This window comes from Typopeltis vanoorti, chromosome 15 (genome assembly GCF_054136105.1).
Source record: "Typopeltis vanoorti isolate ZY-2024b chromosome 15, IOZ_Tvanoo_1.0, whole genome shotgun sequence".
NCBI lineage: Eukaryota > Metazoa > Arthropoda > Arachnida > Uropygi > Thelyphonidae > Typopeltis > Typopeltis vanoorti.
The window spans coordinates 22,721,329-22,748,165 of record NC_143563.1 but is presented as its reverse complement, the minus strand read 5'-3'; the positions used below and the strand labels follow the sequence as shown (position 1 = coordinate 22,748,165).

The 26,837-nt window shown below is 37.1% G+C and overlaps 1 protein-coding gene across 3 annotated transcripts in view; it reads left to right on the top strand.

Annotated features, from left to right (window-relative positions):
* The window catches only part of LOC150098493 (uncharacterized), a 137,208-nt gene that overhangs the window by 68,017 nt on the left and 42,354 nt on the right, over positions 1-26,837 (top strand). The gene's annotated exons all lie outside the window — the stretch shown is intronic.

Here is a 26,837-nt window from a genome sequence, read left to right as displayed (position 1 = left end):
TGTATATCACCATTTAAACCCTTTCCAATGTCATTTACATACAAATTAAACAACAATGCCCCAAAAACAGATCCCTGGGTCATGCCACTAGTGACTTTCCTTTTCTGGGATATCACTCTCCTGTACACAACCTATTGATACCTATCAGACGGCCAATCTCCAATCCAACACATTAATCTACTATCCAATCCCATCTGTTCCATTTTAACTACTAGTTATGAGGTAATCTATTGGAAGCCTTTGCAAAATCTAAATATGCTACTGTATGTGCATATTTACCCTTGTCCAATATATTCATCACCTTGCTATAATAAATATGCAGATTGCTAAAACACGATCTTCCTTCAGCAAACTCATGCTGTCCATTAAAGAGAATTTTACTGATGTCCACAGAGTTCTGAATTCTTCTCCTCACTAGCTTCTCCAACACTTTGACCACAACTCGAAGTCAGATTGACCTATAATTCAAAGCCTTAGTCTTATCGCTTCCTTATCGCAAAATTGTTCTGAATCAGAACAATTTTGCCATCTTTCCATTCCTTTAGGACCTGGGCTAATCTGACTCATGTTGAAAATGTATGTTAAAGGGGTTAACTCCCTGGAACATTCTCTCAAGAAACATGGTGATATACCATCAAGTCTCATGTCCTTGTTGACGTCAATTCCTCATATATCTTCTACTCACTCATCATCAGTGGTTTCTCCCAATTCCCACTGCTCTCAAGTTCTGCATTATACAATCACGAAGATGGAATACTTTAAAGAACTGCTCAATTAACACCTCTTCGATATCCTCTTCAGTGCTTATCATTCTCCCATTATCACTGACTAACATCATCCTCCCATAATCATTCTTCTTTCTACTTTCCACATATCAAAAAAACTCCCTAGGATTTCTTTTAGCATCATTTGCTAACTGCTGCTCATACTGCACTTTTGCTACCTTTACTAAGTGAGTCACCTTCCTTTCTTGCTCTTTGTACTCCTCATGGAACTGATTATCTCCACTCATTTTGTGCTGCCTCCACAATGCCTTTTTCTTCCAGATTGCATGCTTCACCTTTTCAGTCATCCATTTTACACCTACCGTATTTAATCTCCTAACTTTTTGAATACACCCAGTCTTAGTCTTCCAGATAATTCCTTAGTAGAGACCAAGCAGTATTGATTTCCTTCCCATGCAGTTCCTCATTCCACGATACTGCTGCAAGCTGCTTCTTGAGTTTGCCTTATACTTCCACATATAACTCTTTCTCATAAAAGTCCTGATATGGCTGGCCACTGCCCAAGTGATCACTTCATAGTCACTTTCACCAACTAGTGGATGATTTACACTTCATTTACAACAATATCTTCTGATGAGATAATGAAATCCAAGACCCTTGATCCATGTGGGGCCTCTGTTACATACTGCTTAAGGTAGTTATTCCTTAAAAACTCAATAAATTCATTCTCTTTGGTTCCTGATGCTGTTGCTTCATTCTAGTCTATATTACCATAATTGATATCACTTATAATGATTAATCTTTTCTTATTAGCTAGACCAATTTGTCTAAACATTTCATTCTCACTGCCCTCCACAATACTAGGTGTATAACAACAGCTTACTAGACATTTCATCCTTTCCACCTTCACTTCACACCATACTGCTTCATACTACTGTCAGTATTTGCTCCTGGCATCTCCTCCCTGGATGGACACTCCTCTGCCATCAACAAATAACACTCCTCCTCACTTTTTTGCTTTGTCTGTTTTCACAAAAAGACTACATATTCCTCCATCTCTGTTCCATGTCTCGTTTACACCAACATTTTTGGGCAAATAAACTCTACCAGTGCTACAGTTTCATTCCCCTTCTTTCAAATACTTCTAGCATTTGAAAACGCACACACTAACTCATTTCTGTTTCTATAACAAGTCCCACTAACCACACTTCTTGGACATGACTCCTTTACACTTTCCTCTATCCATTCCTATCTATCATCACTGATACTACACCTCTCTCCAGACCTAAATATCACCCCCACATGCTTGACTGTCTTAATACTTTCTTGTATACTCACACATCTACTCTTGAAACCATCATCTACACTTTCACACAATGTTTCCCTGTCCACCCTGACCACTTTCTATTCCTTCTCTCTCCACTCATGCCACTCAACTCTCCATTCACAAACTTGCCTACCTTGCTATCTGATCCCATTGCCACCATTCATTAGACACTTTCCTCAGCCACCTAAACAAACAACACAAATGCATACAATTCACAACTAGATTGAAAGTCAGAATACACTTCCTTTTCTAGATACACTTGTCACACATCTTCCTTCTGGAAGTATTTCCTTCACTATTTACTGGAAACCTACACATACTGGCCAATATATACAGGGTGTCCCAAAATTCACGCAAGAAGTAATTTTGATAGAAAACACAGGTTTTTAATTAAAAATTGTAATTTCTTATTGATTCATAAAGCATACAGTATAGGGTTATGCATGGAATAGCATATCAGGTAAATGGCCTCCACGGCTTTGCTGGCACATACGCACTCTTTTGTCGAAATTTTCGATGACCGTTTTGCATAAATGTGGCTGAATTTCATTGATACGGCGCTCAATTTCCTCCTTCAAGGTGTTGGTGGTTGTGGGCTTGTTGGCATAAACCTTAGACTTCAAAAAACCCTAAAGAAAAAAGTCCAACGCCGTTAAGTTGCATGATCTGGGCGGCTAATTCTGATCACCAAAACGGGAAATCACATGATCAGGAAATGACTCATGCAGTAATTGAATTGTTTCTCGGGCTGTATGGCATGTGGCACCGTCTTGTTGAAACCACATATCGTCCACATCCATATCTTGCAATTTAGGCACAAAAAACTGGATTATCATGTCGCGATAGCAAGCACCATTAACTGTTATTGCCTTACCAGCCGCATTTCCGAAGAAGAATGGACCGATGATGCCTCCAGCTAAAATTCGCACCAAACAGTGACACGTTGTGGATGCATTTGTTTCTCAACAATCACTCGTGGATTTTCTGAACCCCAAATGCGACAATTTGGTCGATTAACGAAGCCATCAAGATGAAAATGAGCCTCATCACTGAAGATGATTTTGTTCGAAAAATAAGCATCCACTTGTTGTTGTTGTTCCATAATCCATTCAACGAACTCTCTTCGCTGTGTGTGGTCATTTTTAATAACCCTGAACTGTCAGCTGTCACGCCGTCTTTTTTTTCTCGTTGGCAATACTTTACCACACAAATGGCACTAAATTTAAATCTTGCATGAATTTTGGGACACCAATTGTGGTATGAACATAAACTCATGTATAATTAACACACTAAAAACAGGGTTTTGGAGATTTGCTCCAGTGAACAAGCACTTAAAAATGAATTAAAAGTTATCTGCAATACCTTCCTGAGAAATGGCTACAGCCAAAAAATACTATCAACAGAATTCTTCACAAGACCCTGCTTAAAAACAAAAATAAACTAGATTACAATAAAACTGTAACAATTCCATACATTAAAGGGATGTCAGATAAAATAAACAGAATACTACAGAAATGCAACCTTAATGCCACCTTTAAATCTCCTACAAAATTAAAGAACTTATTCAACTCATCCAAGGATCCACTTCCTCCTCTGGCCCATCCTGGATTATACTGTATTGATTGTGCCTGTAATTTGACCTATATAGGTGAAAAACAGGATGCACAATTCCTATCCAAAAAAAGGAACATAAACCGCAATTAAATATAAAGGCTATGGTAAATCCAGCCTTTCCTGGTCATGCCCTGAATACTCAACATAGAATTGACTGGAAATGCACCTGTTGTTTACATACCAAATTTACATACTTAAATTAATGTTCATACCAAAACGTGGTATGAACATAAATTTAGGGAAGCCTGTGAAATTCTTATCAACCACCCTAATCTTAATAATAATGTTCTAAAAATCCCAAGAATATGGAAGGCACATATTCTACCCACATAACCTTTTCTTCTATGAGTTGATTATAAATAAGACTAAGTAATCCAGAATCATAACTATAACAACTCTCATGTTAAATTAGGACACCACTTTTGCTGTAATAAACTATCTATATGAATTTGTTCTCTGATGATGTTATAAATAGAATGTAGTTTTTTTTTCATTAGAGGTAGGCTAGTAGAATAACAGTTGATCAAACTATCATATTTTTTGCATACTATTTGAAATTTTGAAATGTAATATAGCTTGTCTCTGTGTGTTGTGCGCGTGTGTGTGTATATATATATATGTCTATACTCCAGATGATGACCTTAATATGAAGGTTGAATCGTCAGGAAATTAAAGTAATTAATTCTAACATGGTTGTAGTCTCTTTGTCTGAAATTGAATTGTATATCAGAGGATGGGGACCAGGAGATGTTTAGACAGTTAAGTTTGGCAAGTGCAAGAAGAATGATTGTTATGGGAGATTTTAACTACAGTAGTATAAATTGGAGAGAGGAAGATGCATGTAGCAATAGGGGAATGGAATTTCTAGAATTCTTGAGGGACAAATGTCTTAGGCTACATGTAACGGAGGGAACAAGAGGTTCAAGAGTTTTGGATTTGGTTATAGTATCAGAAGAGTTGATAATAACTGAGATGACATATCTCCCACCAGTTGGAGAGAGTGACCATATGGCTTTGACTTGGAAAATGAATAGACATGCAGGAGTATCAAAGAGACGGGAACTTATGTGGAATTATAAAGCAGGTGATTATAATAGTCTTAGACGTCAGCTTCGGGAAGTTTCATGGAGGGAGGAATTGGAAGACCGGGATATCGTTAGTGTGTGGGAAATTGTGAAAGAATATTTGTTAGCAGCAATGGTAAGTTGTATACCACAAGTGAAGAAGAGGACACAATTTGGAGTAAAGTGGATGACAAACAATATTAAACAGGAATTGCATGCGAAAAAGAAGCTATGGAAGAGATATAAGGAGACAGGTTAACGAGAAGATGCATGAAGAATATAAGACACAGGCCAGAAGAGTGACTAGTGTGGTAAGGAAAGCGAAACTGGAATATGAGAGGAGATTGGCCCTAAGATCCAAAGAAAATCCAAGGGAATTTTTTAGCTATGTGGCCAGTAAGAGGAGAAATGACTGTGAAAGAATGATATTGTGGGATAAAAGTGGGAATAGAGTGACTGATGCAGAAGACATAGTGGAATTGTTCAATGAACACTTTATTGGAGTATTTCATCCTGGAGGAGTCAGTTTTAATGCTAGAGGGATAAGGCTGGTTCGAGGTTTAGAGGTACAGGAGGAGAGTGTGTTTCAGATACTGAGTATTATGGATGTCAGTAAAGTTTTGGGACTGGATGGTATTTCACACGAATTATGAGAGAATGTGCTAGGGAACTGACAGTGCCTGTAACCTGGCTTTTCAATGAAAGTCTGGCTGCGGGAAAGGTGCCCAGGAAATGGAAGGAAGGTAAGATAGTGCCATTGCATAAGGATGGTAACAGACTGGAAGTGTCTAATTATAGGCCAGTCTGTGTGTCATCAGTAGTTGTTAAGATCTTGGAGAAAGTAGTGAGGGAACGTATTGGGAAGATGAGGGTAATGTTATCTGTGAGAGTCAGCATGGATTTGTGAAGGGCATTCTTGTTTTAGCAATATGCTAGACTTTTATAATAAAGTTACAAGAACAGTAGATGAGGGAAAGGCATATACTGCAATTTTCTTAGAGTTAGCGAAGGTATTTGACAGGGTGCCACATGATAAGCTGATATTTAAGTTGCAGCACATGGGTCTGGATGTCAGATTGGTCAACTGGATTCATGATTGGCTGTCTGATAGGTATCCAAGATTTGTGCATGGTGGAGCAGTTTCAAGGAGGCAGAATGTTTCAAGTGGGGGCCCACAGGGCTCAGTACTAGGACGTATATTGTTTAACCTTTATATCAATGACATTGCCAGTGGATTGCAAGGGGATATTTAGTTGTTTGCAGATAATGCGAAGCTGGGAAGGATTATTAGTAATAGTGAAGATGTGGTAGCCCTGCAAGAGGATTTGAATAAGCTAGATAGATGGGTAAATGAATGGGGATGTCGGTTTAATTCAGCAAAATGTAAGGTCTTGAGGTTTGGGTCACATCGATGGGATGCTGCATACTCTATGGGAGGAGTTATACTGGAGGAAGTAGGGGAGACAAGAGATCTGGGATTGATGATTGATACACACCTGAAATTTAGGGGACATATTGCAAAGGTTGTGAAGGTAACACAGAGGATTGCTGCAATTATGAGGACACTGACCTGCAGAGATAAGAGGATTATCATTCCGTTGTATAAGTCTCTGATCAGACCACACTTGGACTATTGTTCTCAGATTTGGGCTCCAGGATTTGAAGGGGATAAATTAACTGTGGAAAGGATACAAAGACAGATGACAAAGATGGTTTCAGGACTGTACAAGGATAGTTATGAGGATCAGCTAAGGGAATGTGGACTGCAGAGTTTGGTGGATAGAAGAAGGAGAGGTGATATGATTTTGACTTTTAAACTGTTGAGAGATGGTTATAGGGTTGACACTGGGGAGTTCTTTTGCTTGGTTGAACAGCGGGAAGGAGTGATGACAAGAGGCCATACCTGGAAGTTACAAAAGGAAACTGTGAGCAAGAGGGTGAGGAGTGGTTTCTTTGCCTGGAGAGTGGTTGAACCATGGAATGCATTACCTGATGGAGTGGTGAGAGCGAGAACAGTCAATGAGTTTAAGGAGTGGTATGATAGACTTTGTGTTTCTTAACGAGGACCTCCCTTCGATGAATCTTGACAGACTTTATGTTCTTAGGAAGGACCTCCCACGAAGAGTCTTTTGACTCCATGGAGGCCTGAATAATAATAAAATAAAATACTGCTTGATTTGGTGTTTGGCTAATTTCTCTCTTATTCCATATAAATTTATTTATCTGGCCATCTACCATACCAACTTTGCTTATTCTGTTGTCTCTTTGCAGATTTAACCTGCCATCTTCACTAAAAACTGTGCCTAAATAACTGAAATATTTTACTTGTTCTACAGGATCTCCATTCAGAATGCAGCTGAAGTTTTATGCTCCTGCCTATTTTCATAGTTTTGGTTTTATATTGCTGATTTTCATTCCAAATTTGTTACAGCTGTTATTCAATTTAGTTAGAGAATCCTGGAGGCTCACACTACATGTGTTTAGGAATATAACATCATCTGCATAAAGCAAAGAGCTAAGTTTGATATCTCCAGTTATAAGATCAGGCCTGATGCCACTTTCTGTCATAATGTGATCTATATAGATGATGAATAAGAGTGGAGATCATGTGTATCCTTATCTTACTCCTGATTTTACATCAAACCATCTTTCTGTATTTCCTTCAAATCTAACTGCTGACTGACAACTTAAGTATAGACTATGTATTGCTCTCTATAATGTTCCATTTACCCTATATAATTGTAAGGTTTTAAAAAGCTTTTCTCTAGGTACCTTTTCATATGCCTTTTCCAGATCTACAAAACTTAAAGTACAGATCCTTATCATATCTCTGCAGTTTCTTAACTGTTTGTCTTGAAGTGAAAATCTGATCTTGACAACCTCTATTTGGCCTGAACCCAACTTGTTCTTCTCCAAGTTTCTCTTCCACAATCTTTCTCAACCTCTTTTCAAGTATGCTTGCATAAATCTTACCTGGAACACTTAGTGGAGAAATTCCTCTGTAATTCTCACATTCAGTTTTATTCCCTTTTTTATAGATGGGTACTATGAGAACCCTACTACAATCATTGGGAATTCAACCTACTGACTAGGCTCTCTGAATTATGCAGCGTAGCCACTGCAAAACTTTTTTATCTCCATACTTAAGCATTTCTGGTTGAATATCATCTACTCCAGCTGCCTTTCCACATTTCAAGTTTTTGATTCCTTTTTCTACCTTTTGTATTGATATGTGCTCCTCTTTGCATTCCTCTTGAAAAATTTCTAGTATGGTTCTGTCACTACTTGGTTCATTTAACAGTCTTTCAAATAATTACTCCAGACATCTGGGATATCCTTATCTTTAGCTTTCATGTCACCTTTATCATCTTTGATTCCTTTTAAACAGTACTCTTTCCTCCAATTCTAAGCTTTGTCAATAGCCTCCAGAACATTTTGTCACCTTCTTGATATTTATTTTCTATATTCTTACCAAAGTCTTCCCATGACTTTTGTTTAGCTACTTTTACAAATAGCTCATCTGTCCAGCAAATAGGGCATCTGCCAATTTATTTGCTGGGAACTTTTGGTATGCTTTCTTTTCCAGGCTTCTTCTTTAACTTCTTGTATCCACCATGGTGTTCTTATTTTTCTATGCTTGCAGACAACTTCATCACATACCTTCCTAGCTGAATCAATCAATGTCTTCTTCGGAGTTTGCCACTGAGACTCCAAGGTTTGGTTTTTGTTTTCAATTTGTTTCATTTTTTCTTCAATAATATTTGTATAGTCGAGTCTACAATTTACTTGTAAAAGCTGCTCAATTTTAATTCTTTTTAAAGCTTTCTTACATACTGTTCTTTCCAATGTGATATCCATTTTTATTCTGCTTAGTACTAAGTAATAGTCATTTCCAATTTCAAATCCTCTGTATACTTTTGTATCCTGAACAGGTATGAAGATATCACAATCACGAATGATGTAGGCAATGAGGCTTTTCTTATTTCTTGTGTCTTCTCTCCATGTGAACTTGTGCACATCTTTATGTTGAAACATGGTGTTAGTAATGACTAGTCTGTGTACTGAGCAGAAGTCCAGTAAATACTTACCATTATTATAACTTTACTCTTTTCTTTAAATTTTCCCAAGTGTTCCTATATGCCAGGTAGGATTCATTTCCTACTCTGCTGTTAAGATCTCCAAAAAGGACCACTTATTTCCATTTTTTTATGTCAGCTGCCCATTCAAATGACTCAAGAAATTCTCCACTTCTTCCTTGGAAAAACCTTGTGTGAGACCATAGGCACAAATAAATTTCATTTTCCATGGCCTCATTTTGAAGTTTGCCCACGTAACTCTACTTGAATCTGTCTTCCAATTAAGAAGTTTATCTTCATGTTTGGATATTGAATGCTATCGCTACTCCTTCCTCTCCTTGATCATTATAGCCAGAAAATAACATCCTATACTTATCATTTAGTAAGATCTCACTTGTCTTTATCTTCTTTGTCTCATTAATGCCAATTATATCTATATGGGTACTTTTCTACTTCTTCTGCAAGTTCGATTTCCTTTCCATTAATACTATTCTATTGATAGTTCTTATCTTCAGTTCTTCTGATGTTAGGTTTATTCTTCTTCTTCTTCTAGATGTTGAGTTGGAGCTTCTTCCAGTATATGACTTTTCATTGTTTGCCCTGGTTCCCTGACAAAAGCAGCAGGAGTCTTGTTTAACAGGGCAATGCCCAGCCAGCATGAAATCTCATCATGTTGTACCATCATATGCATTTATGGTTTAAGCCAATGGAGAGTAAAACTTGGTCGGTTAAGTCCCATGTTGCCAGCCCATTGTCATTCATTCATTCAGCACCGAGTAGATACCTACTAACAGGGTGCACCACATGAAGGTGAGGATTGGATATTAGGGTCAGAAGCTTCAGTCTGTTTTCTGCATTCCTGAAAGGCGATGTGGAGGTCTCCCAGTTATTTTGTTTTGACCCTTTAGTGACTCTTCAGTGTAACAAATTATCAGAAAAATTACCCTGCTTCTGAAAATTATTCATGAGGAGAAAAACACTTAGAATAAACTGCTGATTCTACAGTTCCTTTCTTCTGTTCATATACAGTTTCCTTCTTGTTTCTAGTATTAGAAAAAACAAAGCTTTCCATCTTGTAACATATTCTGGCTTCAGTTTTGTCTGTTGACTAGAACAAAAAAGGTGAAGAAAGTAAATCCTTTTAGAAAAACAATATTAGAGGCCTTTCTAGATTTTTATCATCTTGATATCTGCAGACCAAAATTAAGTGAAGTTTCTTGAACTTGAAAACTAAATATATTCATTTTCTCCTTTGCCATTACGAAACATTGCCAAAGTTTAGCCATATTTATAACATAAGCTAAAGTTTCAAACCGTTTCAAATAATCAGTATAAAATTTTATACAATGATTTTTTATCATAATTTTTTTATTCTGTTTGTGTAGATGGTGACAAATAAATTTAATTATAACAATAAATTAAATTTCCCAACAGAGTTTTCAAAGAAACCTGCCTTACATTACTGTAAAAAAATTGGGGGATTAATAATTTAATTAAAGCAAACTCTTTCCAGTTTTTCATTATTATAAGATTGCACAATACATAAATCAACTAATTTATTAACAATAAAATATGGTGTATCTGAATGAATTCATTATAAGGTTTAATTGAATAAGTACAGCATCAGGGAATGGAAGGAAGGTAAGATAGTGCCATTGCATAAGGGTGGTAACAGACTGGAAGTGTCTAATTATAGGCCAGTCTGTGTGACTGGAAGTGTCTAATTATAGGCCAGTCTGTGTGTCATCAGTAATTGTTAAGATCTTGGAGAAAGTAGTGAGGGACCGTGTACAGCATTGGGCAGATGAGGGTAATGTTATCTGTGAGAATCAACATGGATTTGTGAAAGGACGCTCTTGTTTTAGCAATATGCTAGCCTTTTATAATAAAGTTACAAGAACATTAGATGAGGGAAAGGCATATACTGCAATTTTCTTAGACTTGGCGAAGGCATTTGACAGGGTGCCACATGATAAGCTGATATTTAAGTTGCAGCACATGGGTCTGGATGTCAGATTGGCTGTCTGATAGGTATCAGAGAGTTGTGTATGGTGGAGCAGTTTCAAGGAGGCAGAGGGTTACAAGTGGGGTCCCACAGGGCTCAGCTAGGACCTATATTGTTTAACCTTTATATCAATGACGTAGCCAGTGGATTGCAGGGGGATATTCAGTTGTTTGCGGATGATGCGAAGCTGGGAAGGATTATTAGTAATAGTGCAGATGTGGTAGCCCTGCAAGAGGATTTAAATAAGCTAGATAGATGGGCAAATGAATGGGGGTGTCAGTTTAATGCAGCAAAATGTAAGGTCTTGAGGTTTGGGAAACATCGATGGGATGCTGCATACTCTATGGGAGGAGTTATACTGGAGGAAGTAGGGGAGACAAGAGATCTGGGGTTGATGATTGATAGAAACCTGAAGTTTAGGGGACATATTGCAAAGGTGGTGAAGGTAACACAGAGGATTGCTGCTATTATGAGAAGGACACTGACCTGCAGAGATAAGAGGATTATCATTCCGTTGTATAAGTCTCTGATCAGACCACACTTGGACTATTGTTCTCAGATTTGGTCCCCAGGATTTGAAGGGGATAAATTAACTGTGGAAAGGATACAAAGACAGATGACAAAGATGGTTTCAGGACTGTACAAGGATAGTTATGAGGATCGGCTGAGAGAATGTGGACTGCAGGGTTTGGTGGATAGAAGAAGGAGAGGTGATATGATTGAGACTTTTAAACTGTTGAGAGGTGGTTACAGGGTTGACACTGGGGAGTTCTTTCGCTTGGTTGATCAGCGGGAAGGAGTGATGACAAGAGGCCATCCCTGGAAGTTACGAAAGGAAACTGTGAGCAAGAGGGTAAGGAGTGGTTTCTTTGTGTGGAGGGTGGTTGAGCCGTGGAATGCATTGCCTGATGGAGTGGTGGGAGCGAGAACGGTCAGTGAGTTTAAAGAGTGGTATGATAAACTTTGTGTTTCTCAAGGGGGGACCTCCCCTCGATGAGTCTTGACAGACTTTATGTCTTAGGAAGGACCTCCCTCGATGAGTCTTTTGACTCCTTGGAGGCCTGAATAATAATAATAATAATAATAATATTTAATCAAGCCTATGTTTTGTCTGTCACTGAGACATCATCATGGAAACAATACTAAAATTGCCTAAACATAATAATGAATTCGCAGCACGTGAGTTTAATAGTTGATTGTTAATATCTGAATGAAAGTCACCAGATATTTAGAAGAATTGATATGATAGAAACATTTAAATTACTGAAAGGTTTTTATAGGATTGATGCAGAGGAAATGTTTCAGCTGTGTGATAGTGATGGAAGAACAAGAGGTCATCCCTGGAAATTAAAGAAGAGTGTGGTTAACAAGGGTGTCAGAACAAGGTTTTTTGCCTGGAGGGTGGTGAATGAGTAGAATTCATTGCCTGACTTAGTTGTGAGCTCATCGTCTGTAAATGAATTCAAGAAGAGATATGACAGATATTGTTTTGCTAGTTTGGTCTCCTGCAATGAGTCTACTGACTCCATGGAGATACTCGTAATAATAATAATGATATTCCACAAAATGAACTGCCATCCACCTGGCTGTCTTGCTGTGACCTCCCTGCCATTTTTGGCTGCAATTTATCTGTTATCATCATTGGTACTCCTCTCCCATCCATTTCTTTATCCTCTTTTATATTCTATTTGTTTTAAAGTTGAACAGATGTAATTACGAGTTTTTTAAATGTACATAAACAACAAAACAGCAGGTATTTCTGCTGTCTTTTGTTGTTTTTGACTAGGTTTTGCAAGTTATTAGCTCAGTTTATCATTGTCATAACTCTAAATATGGATATAGACCTTATGATCTATTCCTGTCTTATTTTAATCTAATAGTCTCTTTTGAGGTATACCCAGATTTCTCCTCCCAGTTGGCTTAAAATTTATAAATTGGCTAGGATATTGGATGTTGTCCATTGTTTACATGTTTTATCTAATTTTGTTTATATTTGTTTAGTTTTCCTTCTATTGATTTTATTTTAACATGGTAAAAGACTACTCAATTTATTGTTATTATTTTTTGGCTTAAGATTTATTATGTGTTTGAAATTTTATTCTTGATTTTACCTATATTTTTACTCTAACATAAGCAAATGCTATCTTTCAACTGTGTTGGAAGTGACCCTTTTTTTTTTTTCCTTGAAAAACATAAGATTATGGTTTCAGCTTATGAAGCCTTGATCAGGCAGCATGTGGATTACTGTGCACATATTTGGTCACCTAGTCTTCAAAAGGATGAAGAGATGTTGGAAAGGATCCAGAGGCAATGGACTGTGGTGGTTTCTGGAATGTCGAGTACAAAGATTAAGGAAAATGCAGTTTGCAGTCTAGTTGTTAGGTGTGGGAATTGAGATTTTTCTCAATTGGTGGATGATTGAAATGCATTGCCTTGGAGGGTGGAGACAGTGAAAGCATTAAGGTGTGGAATGAAGAGCTATCTGTGTGACAGCAGAACCTTCCTCGATGAGTCTTGACTCCATGGATGTCATCATCATCAAATTCCTGACATGTACCCTCAAGGGGTGTACAGGATATAATAGTACTACAGGAAAAACTTATATCACCACTAACTTCATATCTACAATTTTCCTCCAAATTAATCTGTTACCTGTCAAGATTCCAATGACATTATCAGATCTTATATTTCTGTCTTCTAAGGCAGAAGACAGAAATATAAGACCTATATATTGGTCTTCCTCTAGGTCTTTTTCCTGCCAACCTCACAGAAAAAATTTGTTTTGCTAATTTTTCCTCTCCCATTATGTTTAAGTGACCATACCACCTGAGATTAGCTCTGCTAATACATTCCTTGATGCTAACAATGTCAAATTCTTCCTAATATCCTTGTTTTTAATGTGATATTACATTGATGCCATCTGTTCACTCTCCCTAAGGACTCTCATATATGCAGTCTCTAGTCTTTGGTCAAGTGTTTTATTTCTGACCCAGCTCTCAGATTCATAAGTTAAAATTGGCTTGAACACTGTGTTGTATACAGCTGATTTAGTGGTTTGTCTAATTTCTCTCTTATTTCATATACAGGTATTCAGTTGACTTCCTACCATACCAGTTTTGTTTATTCTGTTGTCTATTTCCATATTTAATTTACCATCTTCACTAAAAATTGTGCCTAAGTAGCTGAAATGTTTTACTTGTTCTATAGGTTCTCCATTCATAATGCAGTTGATATTTTCAATGCTTTTGCCTATTTTCATTGATTTATTGCTAACCTTCATACCATATCTATTACAATAGTTATTCAGTTTAGTCAGGGAATCTTGCAGACATACCAGATTTATTTAAAAGGATAGCATCATCCGCTTAAAGTAAAGAGCTGAGATTAACGTCTCCAATTTTGATATCAGGTTTAATACCATTTTCCTTCATAATGTGATCATATAGATAATGAATAACAGAGGGGATAATGTACATTATCATCTGACACTAGATTTAACATTAAACCATCTTCCTGTATTTCCTTCCATTCTAACTGCTGACTCAAATTAAGACTAAGTATTGCTTGATATAATGCCCCATTGACACCCTACAATTGTAGCATTTTTAATAGCTTTTCTCTTGGCACCTTGTCATATGTCTTTTCCAGATCTACAAAACTTAAATACAGATCTTTATTATATTCCCATGATTTCTTAACTATTTGTGGTAAAGTGAACATTTGATCCTAGCCTCTATTTAGATTGAATCCAGCTTGTTTTTCACCAAGCTTCTCTTCCACAATCCTTCTCAACTGTTTCTCAATATACTTGTGTTGTGACCTCTCCTTACTCGTTTATATGTGGTATCTCCAACATTTAAATAAATATGATACTTGGGGAGTCTTATCGATCTTATAACTTACTCTTATAACTCAATCCTTGCAGTTAGTCTTAAAATAGGTTGCAGTCTTTGCCTATTCCAGTGGTATTGCACTTAGCAGAAGTTAGTAGAAAAATACATCTTATTGATTTGTATTAATCTATAGATTCTCATTGATTAAACTATTCCCTTATTAACATAGAGGAAATTTATATTATCCTGTGCCACTCTATCTCTAGATGCTATGAAAAATAGCCTTGAGAAAAATTAATCAATAGGTACAATAATACTTTTTCTTTAAGTTAAGGATCCCTTAAATATCTCAATAATGTTCTATTTATACAGAAGTGGTCGAAGTTACTCAATCTTTCTTTTTACCTTGGGTTCCTGCTAAGATCTGAATAATTTTATGAATGATACAGTGAATAGAACTCAGGCAAGCACGTGATTATGCATAAAACAAAGGACATTTATTATACTTTAGAAAACACACTACAAGATATATCAATTTCTAGTAATAAGGCAATCACTCAAAATAACTTTAGGATTCTACTTATCTAACAAAGAAACATCAATTTAACACCTATGCTGTATTCAATTAGATACTAACACAATGAAACTACAAACAGAATTAAAACACAATTCAATTTCCTCAATACATGTAATAAAACAAACGAAAGTCCTCTACTAAGTATACACTAATCCTTATGATATCTCTAAGTTAATCAGTAAAAGAGCATTCATAAACAAGTCTTAAACATAGCACATTGTAATTCAATATCAAGTGATCAATATCTCATTCATATATCCCAGTGGAATAACATGTTACACTAATGCGCTTATATGGGGCACAATGCACGCATCTTCTAGGCAAACAATTTCTTTGTCAATTATACGTAACTTAGTACAAATATTCTATGTTAAACAATTCATTCAAAAGGACAAATCACTCAGATATCTATTCTAACACTTTCTCTAGGGACATGCAGTCTTATTAGATTAAGAACATTCCTCTCATGGAATAAACTATAAACGCAGATAATACAATCACAGGTAATGACTTCTGGTTCTAGATATGTTCATTCAGAACAAAGTTTTGCATTAGCTTTCCATTTACTAAGCGCTTATTCATTTAACATTATTTAACTTTTATAATAAAGTTACAAGAACATTAGATGAGGGAAAGGCATATACTGCAATTATCTTAGACTTAGCGAAGGCATTTGACAGGGTGCCACATGATAAGCTGATATTTAAGTTGCATGGGTCTGGATGTCAGATTGGTCAACTGGATTCAGGATTGGCTGTCTGATAGGTATCAGAGAGTTGTGTATGGTGGAGCAGTTTCAAGGAGGCAGATGGTTACAAGTGGGGTCCCACAGGGCTCAGTACTAGGACCTATATTGTTTAACCTTTATATCATGACATTGCAAGGGGATATTCAGTAGTTTGCAGATGATGCAAAGCTGGGAAGGATTATTAATAATAGTGCAGATGTGGTAGCCCTGCAAGAGGATTTAAATAAGCTAGATAGAAGGGCAAATGAGTGGGGGTTCAGCTTAATGCAGCAGAATGTAAAGTCTTGAGGTTTGGGAAACATCGATAAGACACTGCACTCTATGGGAGGAGTTATACTGGATGAATTAGGGAAGACAAGAGATCTGGGGTTGATGATTGATACAAACCTGAAGTTTAGGGGACATATTGCAAAGGTGGTAAAAGTAACACAGAGAATTGCTGCAATTATGAGAAGGACACTGACCTGCAGAGATAAGAGGGTTATCGTTCCATTGTATAAGTCTCTGATCAGACCACACATAGACTATTGTTCTCAGATTTGGTCCCCAGGATTTGAAGGGGATAAATTAACTGTGGAAAGGATACAAAGACGGATGACAAAGATGGTTTCAGGACTGTACAAGGATAGTTATGAGGATCGGCTGAGGAAATGTGGACTGCAGAGTTTGGTGGATAGAAGAAGGAGAGGTGATATGATTGAGACTTTTAAACTGGTGAGAGGTGGTTACAGGGTTGACACTGGGGAGTTCTTTCGCTTGGTTGAACAGCAGGAAGGAGTGATGACAAGAGGCCATCCCTGGAAGTTACGAAAGGAAACTGTGAGCAAGAGGATAAGGAGTGGTTTCTTTGCGTGGAGGGTGGTTGAACCGTGGAATGCATTGCCTGATGGAGTGGTGGGAGCAAGAACGGTCAATGAGTTTAAAGAGTGGTATGATAGACTTTGTGTTTCTTAGGGGGAACCTCTCCTCGATGAGTCTTGACAGACTTTATGTTCTTAGGAAGGACCTCCCACGATGAGTCTTTTGACTCCATGGAGGCCCGAATAATAATAATAATAATAATTATTCAATCCCCAGTTAAGGCAGAGACAAAATTGAATCAGACTTCTCTTACCACATACTGGTGACTTACAGCACATCTAGGTTCTGGATAGCATCAACTTCTATTGTGATTCCTCAAAAACAAAGCAAGTGTCCCTGTATAGTCTGTTCAGTTCCTTGTCTGTTACTGCTCTCGGGCCAATGTAGCATTCGCAGTTTTCCTTGCATGGGCCTTCCTCAATATCAGCATAGACCTTCATCACAGTAGACTTCAGGATTACTTGGCTGCATGTCTTTAGAAATATCAGAGCGCTCCTCGGATATCGCATGTTCGGACTTAGTTTTTCTTTGTTGAAATACAGCTTCTGTAGTACCAACTCTAAGTCATACAACAAGGTGATTCATGCCGAGAGCTCCGAGATAAGAACATCAGCGGTTCACCTGTGACAACACATCTAGGACGAAAATCAGGAACAAGAGAGTCTTACCCAGGGTAGGTAATTAATTTTTATATCTCCCGCTATCTCAACCCATTGGATGTACTCACTTATCAAATCAGCTTTCGTATCACAAGCCAAAAACGCCAAATAGGACTCTGGCGGTCGAGATAGAACTTGTGCACGATGAGCAGTGCTTTCAAAGTGACTGGCGGATAATTTCCAAACCCAAGCATGACTTGCAAATTTCAATGCACGATCATAGCCTGCGGCAGCATTACCGATAATAGGATTAAGTTCCACTAAACATATCTAGACCCATTTGCAATAATATTTCAAGATACAAGGAAAATATCAGAGAGTACACATTTTTAACATATAAGCTGTAAGTGAAAATTACAAATTTAGAACATAATACATTATTTACTCAAACAGCATTGTTCCTGATTCACACTGTCTTTGGAAAATGACGAACTTGTTAAATCGAGAATGATAAGTATTCATTTCATGAACTCGTTCGTTCATGATTTAATGCATAAATCTTACTAGGAACACTCAGCAGGGAAATACCTCTGTAATTCTCACATTCAGTTGTATTTCTCTTTTTTGTATATGGTTACTGTGAGAGCTCTATTCCTATCATCTGGAATTTGTCCCTCTGTCCAGGTCTTCTGAACAGTGCAGTGCAACCACTGTAAGAGTTTTATACCTCCATTGTAAGACTTTTATACTTGAGCATTTCTGGTCGAATATCATTTACACCTGCTGCCTTTCCACATTTCAGGCTTTTGATTGCTTTTTCTACTTCAAATATGGATATGTATTCCTGATTGCATGCCTATTGAATGTTTTTTTTACCACTGCTGTCGCTGATTGTTTCATTTAGCAATTTTTCAAAGTAGTTACTCCATACATCAAGGATGTCTTTTTCTCCTGTTTTCATGTCACCTTTATCATCTCAAATTGCCGGCTTGGTTGGCCGAGTAGTTAGCGTATCCGCTCTCCAGCCAAAAAGCTGCAGGTTCGAATCCCGCTGTGGGCATGGATGTTGTGATTGTCTGTGAAAGTACTAGTGGTGGTAGTCGGCAGTAGATGGCGTTGGTGTTAGATGATGAAGGTTGGTGGAGTAGTGAGACGAGGAGTTGTAGAGTAGATGCCCTCCCTCGATGAGTCTTTGGACTCCCTGGAGGTGTGATGTAATAAAAAAAAAAAATAATAATAATAAATATAGAGATACAAGAGGGAAATGGTGCTAGTGGTTTTGAGGCAGTATGGCGTGAGATAGTGGTGAATGGAATCAAATACTTGGTTGGATGTTGTTGACCAGGTAATGTGGAAGGTGGTGATAATGAAATGTATAATCAAATTAGCCAAGCAAATAAGAAAAGGGTGATCATTATGGGCAATTTTAATTATGGCAATATAGACGGGAATGATGAGATAGCAACTGAAAGTAAAGAAAATGAGTTTTTTTGAGTTTTTGAGGGATAACTACCTCAGACAGTATGTAACATAGGGCACGCGAGGATTGGGTTTGGTCATCTCATCAGAGGATGTAATTATAAATGATGTGTCAAATCATCCACCAATTGGTGAGAGAGACCATTACCTGGATGGTTGCCAGCAGTGTGAAGACCTTTGTGAGAAAAGGGTATATGTGAAACTGCAAGGGGGGGGGGGATTATGAAGAGCTCAGGAGACAGCTTGCAGGTGTAGCATGGAATGAGGAGTTAGTTGGAAAAGAGATCAATGCAGCTTGGGGGATTTTCAAAAACTATCTACTAAATGCAATATCTAAGTGTATTCCAAGGGTGAGTAGGTTAAATAAGGTAGGTGTGAGATGGATGAATAAAGAGATTAAGCATGCAATACAGAGAAAGAGGGCATTGTGGAGGCAGCATAAAAGAAGTGGAAATAACCAATTCCATGAGGTCTACAAAGACCAGGAAAGGAGGGTGACTTGGTTGGTGAGGGTAGCTAAAGAGAGGTATGAACAGCAGTTAGCTAATGAAGCCAAAAAGAATCCTAAGGAGTTCTTTCGATATGTAGCCAGCAAAAGAAATAATGATTATGGAAGGATGACATTGATAGAAGAAAATGGTATAAAGACAGCTCTTGCAGAATGTGTGGTAAAGATACTTAATGAGCAGTTCATAATAGTCTTTCAATCTTGTGAATGTGACTTCATGGAGAGACTGAGAGCAGTAGATGATGGGGAGGAGAGACTGACTGTAAGTGAGCAAGAGGGGTATGGGGAATTGAGTATACTAGATGCTAATAAGGCTGTGGGACTTGATAATATATCACCACGTATTCTGAAGGAATGTGCCAGGGAGTTGACACTTATCTTGACATATTTTTTTAATATGAGTCTTGCACTCGGTCAAGTTCCTAAGGAGTGGAAGGAGGGCAAGATTGTGCCACTTCATAAAGGAGGTGATCGAACTCGAGCATCAAACTCTAGGCCTATCTGTGTGTCAGGTGTTGTGGTTAAGTCATTAGAGAAGCTTGTGAGAACTAGGATCCAGAGTTGGGTTGACAACAATGGTATTATCTTTGATGGACAGCATGGATTTGCTAAAGGGAGGTCATGTTTTAGTAATCTATACTTACTTATTACAATAAAGTGACTGCTTCCTTGGATTTCGCAAAGGCTTTTGATAGAGTACCTCATTATAAGTTGACAGTCAAACTAGAGCAGATGGGGTTGGATATTAGATTAGTGCATTGGATTGGAGACTGGCTATATGATAGGTATCAACAAGTTGTGTATGGGGGTGCGATATCCAGGAAAAGGAAAGTCACTAGTGGAGTGCCTCAGGGGTCTGTTTTAGGGCCATTACTGTTTAACTTGTATATTAATAACATAGATGAGGATTTGGATGGAGATATAGTTGTTTGCAGATGATACAAAGTTGGGACGAACCATGAAGAGTAGTGAAGATGTTGTGGCCTTACAAGAAGACTTGAATAAATTGAGTGATTGGGCACGGAAATGGGGATGTGAGTTCAATATTGCAAAATGTAAGATTTTAAAATTTGGAAAACAAAGATGGGATGCAGAATTTATACTTTGTGAAGATATATCGTTGGAGGTGGAAGAAATAAGAGATCTGGGTGTAGTAGTGGATAAGGATCTGAAATCTAGGTGACACATAGCCAAATTGGTGAAGACAACACAAAGGCTTCTGGGAATGATGCAGAGGATACCAACGTGTAGAAGTAGGGAGATTCTTGTTCCATTGTATAAGGCTTTGATTAGGCCACACATGGACTATTGTGCCCAGATTTGGTCACCTGGTTTTCAGAAGGATGAAGAGATGTTGGAAAGGGTCCAAAGGCGACTGACTAAAGTAGTTTCTGACCTCTGGAATGTCGAGTATGAGGAAAGATTGAGAAAATGTAATTTGCCGAGTCTGGTGGACAGGAGGAAGAGGGGAGATATATGATAGAGACCTACAAGTTGGTAAGGGGTTGTTATAGGATTAATGCTGGAGAAGTTCTACATAAAATAGTGGGAGATAGGGGGGGAACCAGAGGTAATCCCTGGAAACTGTATAAAGAGTGTATGAGTAGGGGAGTGAGAGGCAGTTTTTTTTTCATGCAGAGTTGTAAATGATTGGAATGCCTTGCCTGAGAGTGTGGTGTCTGCAAGGAGTTTGAATGTGTTCAAGGCATGGTATGATGAGCTGTGTGTGAGATAAAAGGACCTCCTAGATGAGTCTTTGACTCCATGAGGTCTTGGGGTAATAAAAATTATAATAATAATACTATCTTGCCACCTTCTTGATATTTATTTTCTATGTTCTTAACCAAGTCTTCCCATAACTTTTGTTAGCTAGTTTTATACAGTGTTTAGCTTTCTTACATTTGTCTCTGTATTCTCGAAGAGCACAAGCTGACTTATTCATCAGGAACTTTTGATATGCTTTCTTCTTTACCTTCTCAACTTCCTGTGTCCACCATGGAGTTCTGATTTTTCTATCCTTGCAGACAACCTCACCACATGCCTCTTTGGCTGAATTAATCAATGTGTTTTCTTCAGGGCTTGCCACTGAAACTCCAAGGTTTGGTTCTTGTTCTCAAACTCTTTAATTTTTTCTTGAATACTGTTTGTGTATTTTAGTCTACAGTTCACATCTGAGAACTGCTCAACTTTTATTTGCTCGCTTTAAAAATTTCTTACATGTTCTTCTTTTTGATATGAAATTCAGTTTTATCCTGCTCAAGACTAAATGATGATCACTCCCAATTTTAAATCCTCTTTACACTCTAGTGTCCTGCACCAGTGAGAAAACATCATTGTCAACAATGGCATAGTCAGTGAGACTTTTCTTTTTCCTTGCTTCTTCTCTCCATGTGATATGTTGGAACATTGTGTTAGTAATAACCACTCCATGTCCTGAGCAGAAATCCAACAGGTATTTGCAATTATTATTAGTTTTGCTCTTTTCTTCAAATTTTTCCAAAATATTTTTGTATGTCTAATAATCATTTCCTACTCTGCTATTTAGATCCCAAACAAGGACCAACCTTTCCTTTATTTATTGTTTATTGCTTTCTCTAAAGCCTCAAAAAATTCCTCCACTTCTACCTTAATAGAACCTTCTGTGGGACCATAGGCACAAATAGGTCTCATTGTTCAATTCCCCATTTTGATATTTGCCTACATTATAAAATGATGGTCCACGGATGTCTGATGATGATAATAATTTCATGCTTTCTCTTTTTTTTTTTTTTTTGTTTTCTAAATATACTATTCCTACTGAATAACACGATACTAACAGTAATATTCTCCTCATTGCACAGAACAACAAAATTAGAAATTTTATTGTTTATAGCATTAAGCACAGTACAACATCCTAATCTGTCTCCAAATAATTCATAAGGGAAATTTATTCTAAGAAGTTTCTCCTTCTAAGTAAAAGAATTAAAGAGTGTAAAAGAATAGACAATTATCCTTCTATTCTTTTACTCAAAAGAAACAACTTCATTTAGTTTTTAGAGTTTATTTCGAAAGTTTATTTCACAAAAAGACTTACTAACCCTTATCGTCAGTTCTGATATTTCACTCAACAGGAGTACAGGATACTCATTGGGCGATGTATTTAGTGCTTTTATAAAATCTGGGATTTTTATCTGTTTTATTGTGTTTTTTCCTCAGAAAATTAGCATTTTATAGTATATTAATCAGTGGCATTCCGTGCCCGTTTCAGTTAGTTGCTGTCATGTGGGTTACGCAACTTGCACTACAAAATTCACATCATACAATTGCATTCTTATTAATAGATGAAAGTTTTAAGAGTGCATAGCGTATCAATGCTCTTCTTCGTTGGTCCTGCAGTTAATTGTAGGATGATTTTGAATACTTTAATTTATCAATTAATTGTAACCAAATCTGTGTAGAGTGAAGAACAGTGTGTTTTTTAAGATATATTAGAAAATAATAATGAAGGAGAAATGGCAAAGCTCTGGCAGAAAATGGGATATTCAGTAGATTGTCAACACTGTTTCCTATTGTAAATATAGCAAAAGAAAAGTTAAAAAATTATTTATAGAAAATTATTTATTAAAAACTTGTCTATATCAGTGTCCTAAAGACTAAACACTTCATGCACTCAAAACAGATGCAACTCAGAAAACAAAAGCAGCAACTCATGACAAATAACAGTGTTTAATTGGATTGGTTTGACACAATAATCTGCTCTGGTAGAAAATGGGACAGTCAGTAGATTGTCAACACTGTTTCCTTTTGTAAATATAGCAAAAAAAAAAAGTTATAAAATTACTAATTATATGAAGAGTCAAGGCTTCAATTCGGCGACGTGAAATTATTTAAGTTAAGGGATATTACATCCCATGCTGTTTCATAGCCGAATAAGAAACTCAGAGTTTCATGCCGAATATAGAAACTGTATATAGTTCGTTGAGTCCAAGCGTAAGCAAATACCTGGATAGTGCAACACCAAGGCAACTCATAGTCCATCTGGTAGTGCAACACTGGGGCAACTCATAGTAAGGGTGGAGCAAGCTCCGATGACTATTCTTGGTATTTACCCATAATGTGAAACCCAGATCCTAGGAGCTGTATTACTGTTCTACATTATGAGAGAAGGTCACTACCTAGACCAGTTTCAACCTTTATTGAGGTCTCATCAGTGAGTAGGTAGACCTAGATAATACCAGGTTTGTAGTGAACAGAACTTACATACCCTACTATAAGAATTGCTGAGAAGGTGTCCCAATAAATTGCTAATTATATGAAGAGCCAAAGGCTTCAGTTCAGCGACAACGTGAAATTATTTAAGTTAAGGGATATTACATCCCATATTGTTTCATAGCCGAATAAGAAACTCAAAGAGTTTCATGTGGAATAAGAAACTCAAAGAGTTTCATCAAAGAGTTTCATGCCAAATATAGAAACTATATAAAGTTTGGCGAGTCCAAGCGTAAGCAAATACCTGGATAGTGCAACACCAGGGCAACTCATTGTCCATCATGAAACAATATGGGATGTAATATCCCTTAACTTAAATAATTTCATTGCTGAATTGAAGCCTTTGGCTCTTCATATAATTAGTAATTTATTGGGACACCTTCTTGGCAATTCTTATAGTAGGGTATGTAAGTTCTGTTCGCTACAAACTTGCTATTATCTAGGTTTACCGACTCACCGATGAGACCTCAATAAAGGTTGAAACCGGTCTGGGTAATGACCTTCCTCTCATAATGCGGAACAGTAATACAGCTCCTAGGAGCTGGGTTTCACATTATGGGAAAATACCAAGCATATTGATCAGAGCTTGCTCCACCCTTACTATGAGTTGCCCCAGTGTTGCACTACCAGATGGACTATGAGTTGCCCTGGTGTTGCACTATCCAGGTATTTGCTTACGCTTGGACTCGCCAAACTTTATATAGTTTCTATATTCAGCATGAAACAATATGGGATGTCATATCCCTTAACTTAAATCGTTATAAAATTATATATTAAAAACTTGTCTATATCAGTGTTCTAAAGGCTAAACACGTCACGCACTCAAAACACATGTAACTCAGAAAACAAAAATAGCAACTCGTGACAAATAACAGTGTTTAATTGGATTGGTTTGACACAATTACCAATCGCAGCTACTGATTTCTGGGTGCTACTGTCTCTGCACACACACTTTGTCTTGCCTTCTGGGTAGTTTAAAACCACTGGAACACTAAGAATTTGATCCCTTGTGCCATCTGTATGTCTTTTCAAAGGGCTCAAAGGTATCTGTATTTGTGACTCTTGCTATTAATGCGAATGCAATGCAATATTTACGTGCCAAAAAAGTGTTCTCTTCATGAAGCATTAGTGTATTGTGTTTAATTTTAAGAATCACGTGAAGCCAGGAAACAATTAGGGGAGTCTTTAACAGGAATAAATCCAAAAATATAATATTAGTGATATTGCCATTTCATGGGTGTGCACTGCATACCTAGCACACCTGAATATACACCACTGATATTAATGTAGATTTTCATGTTTTTAGAGTATTTAGTGTTTTTATAACTTATTTTTATTAGGGTATTGCAATATTAATTACAGCTTACAGTGGCACCAAAAATGCACAAGGAATGGAACACTAATAGGAACAGCGAAATCAAGAACAGGAAGGCTTGCATCGCTAAGGAAAATATTGAAAATGACTTGTCTCCAAAATCACAATGTTAAAGCAGATTGTTAGACAGACAATGTGGGAATTACAGAAAGTCAGGTCACATTTAAAAGAACAAAGGGAAGAAAAGAAAATTAAGTAACAAAATAAGAAACAACAACGGGTTGAATTAGGTAAGTTAGTGCATAAAGAAACTCAGGCAAGTGACATTGATTTGTTAAAAGGAGGATATTATTTGGTATGGTGACTATCATGAAACAGCTATTCATGAATGGGTTATAACTTCAAGTTTTTCCAGACAGAAATTAAAAATATAGCACATGCAATTGAAAAACAGAAAAGCAAAGCAAATGAAATTGTAATACTAGTAGGGATGACGAAATGGTTGTTGGAAGAAATGAGGGTGACGAGTGAGAAAGTGAAAATTGTAAGTATATTACCTGTATATGATAGAAATGAATTAAAGACTATGATGGCAAAGGAATGAATGCAAGTTTGAGGGAAGAATGGATTTGTATAAGAGAGATGGCTTACACTTGAATGCATTTGCTATTAGGCTTTTCGAAAAATTATTAATTGGTATGGGACACAGAGAGGTGGGGAATTTAAATTATAATGGGAAGAGTGGTAAGATTCTGTGTGTAAGAGCGATAATGTTATGTAATAGTATTAATGATAGGAATGATATGGTACGACATGACAAAATTTCATGCCGGCTGGGACGTCGCCTGGTTAAACAAGGCCTCCATTGTTTTCGCCAGGGAACCAGGGTGAACAGCGAAAAGTCAGCTACTGGAACAAATCTGAAAACAAACCCCAACTCAACATCACCAGAGTTAAAGATCGGTACTATCAACATAAGAAGCCTGAATGGCAAAGAAATGGAGCTAGCCGAGGAATCAGATAAGTACCAGATTGACATAATAGGGATGACTGAAACAAAAAAGACAAAAACTGGTGAGATCTTTCTGAGCAATAAATACAAAATGTTATATTCAGGCAATGACAGTCAAGGAAAAGAAGGAGTAGGCATAGTATTCAACACAAAATACGAGGCTAATCTTCTTGAATGGCAGTTAGTCTCAAGTAGAGTAATGTGCGCAAATATGAGAATGGGGAACTGGACAATGAGACTAATTTGTGCCTATGGTCCCACAGAAGGTTCTACTAAGGTAGAAATGGTGGAATTTTTTGAGGCTTTAGAAAAAGCAACTGACACAATGAAAAAGGAAAAGTTGGTCCTTGTTGGAGATCTAAATAGCAGAGTAGGAAATGATTGTGAGACATACAAAAATATTTTGGGAAAATTTGGAGAAAAGATCAAAGCTAATAATAATGGCAAATATCTGTTGGATTTCTGTTCAGGACATGGACTGGTTATTACTAACAACATGTTTCAACATAAATATGTGCACAAATTCACATGGAGAGAAGAGGCTAGGAATAAGAAAAGTCTCATTGACTATGTTATTGTTGATAGTGATGTTTTCTCCCTGGTGCAGGACACCAGAGTGTACAGAGGATTTGAAATTGGAAGTGATCACTATTTAGTCTTGAGCAGGATAAAATTGAATTTCATATTGAAAAGAATAACATGTAAGAAAGTTTTAAAGCGAATGAAAGTTGAGCAGCTCTCAGATGTAAACTGTAGACTAAAATACAGAAAGATTATTGAAGAAAAAATGAAAGAGTTTGAGAACAGGAATCAAACCTTGGAGATTTAGTGGCAAACTCTGAAGAA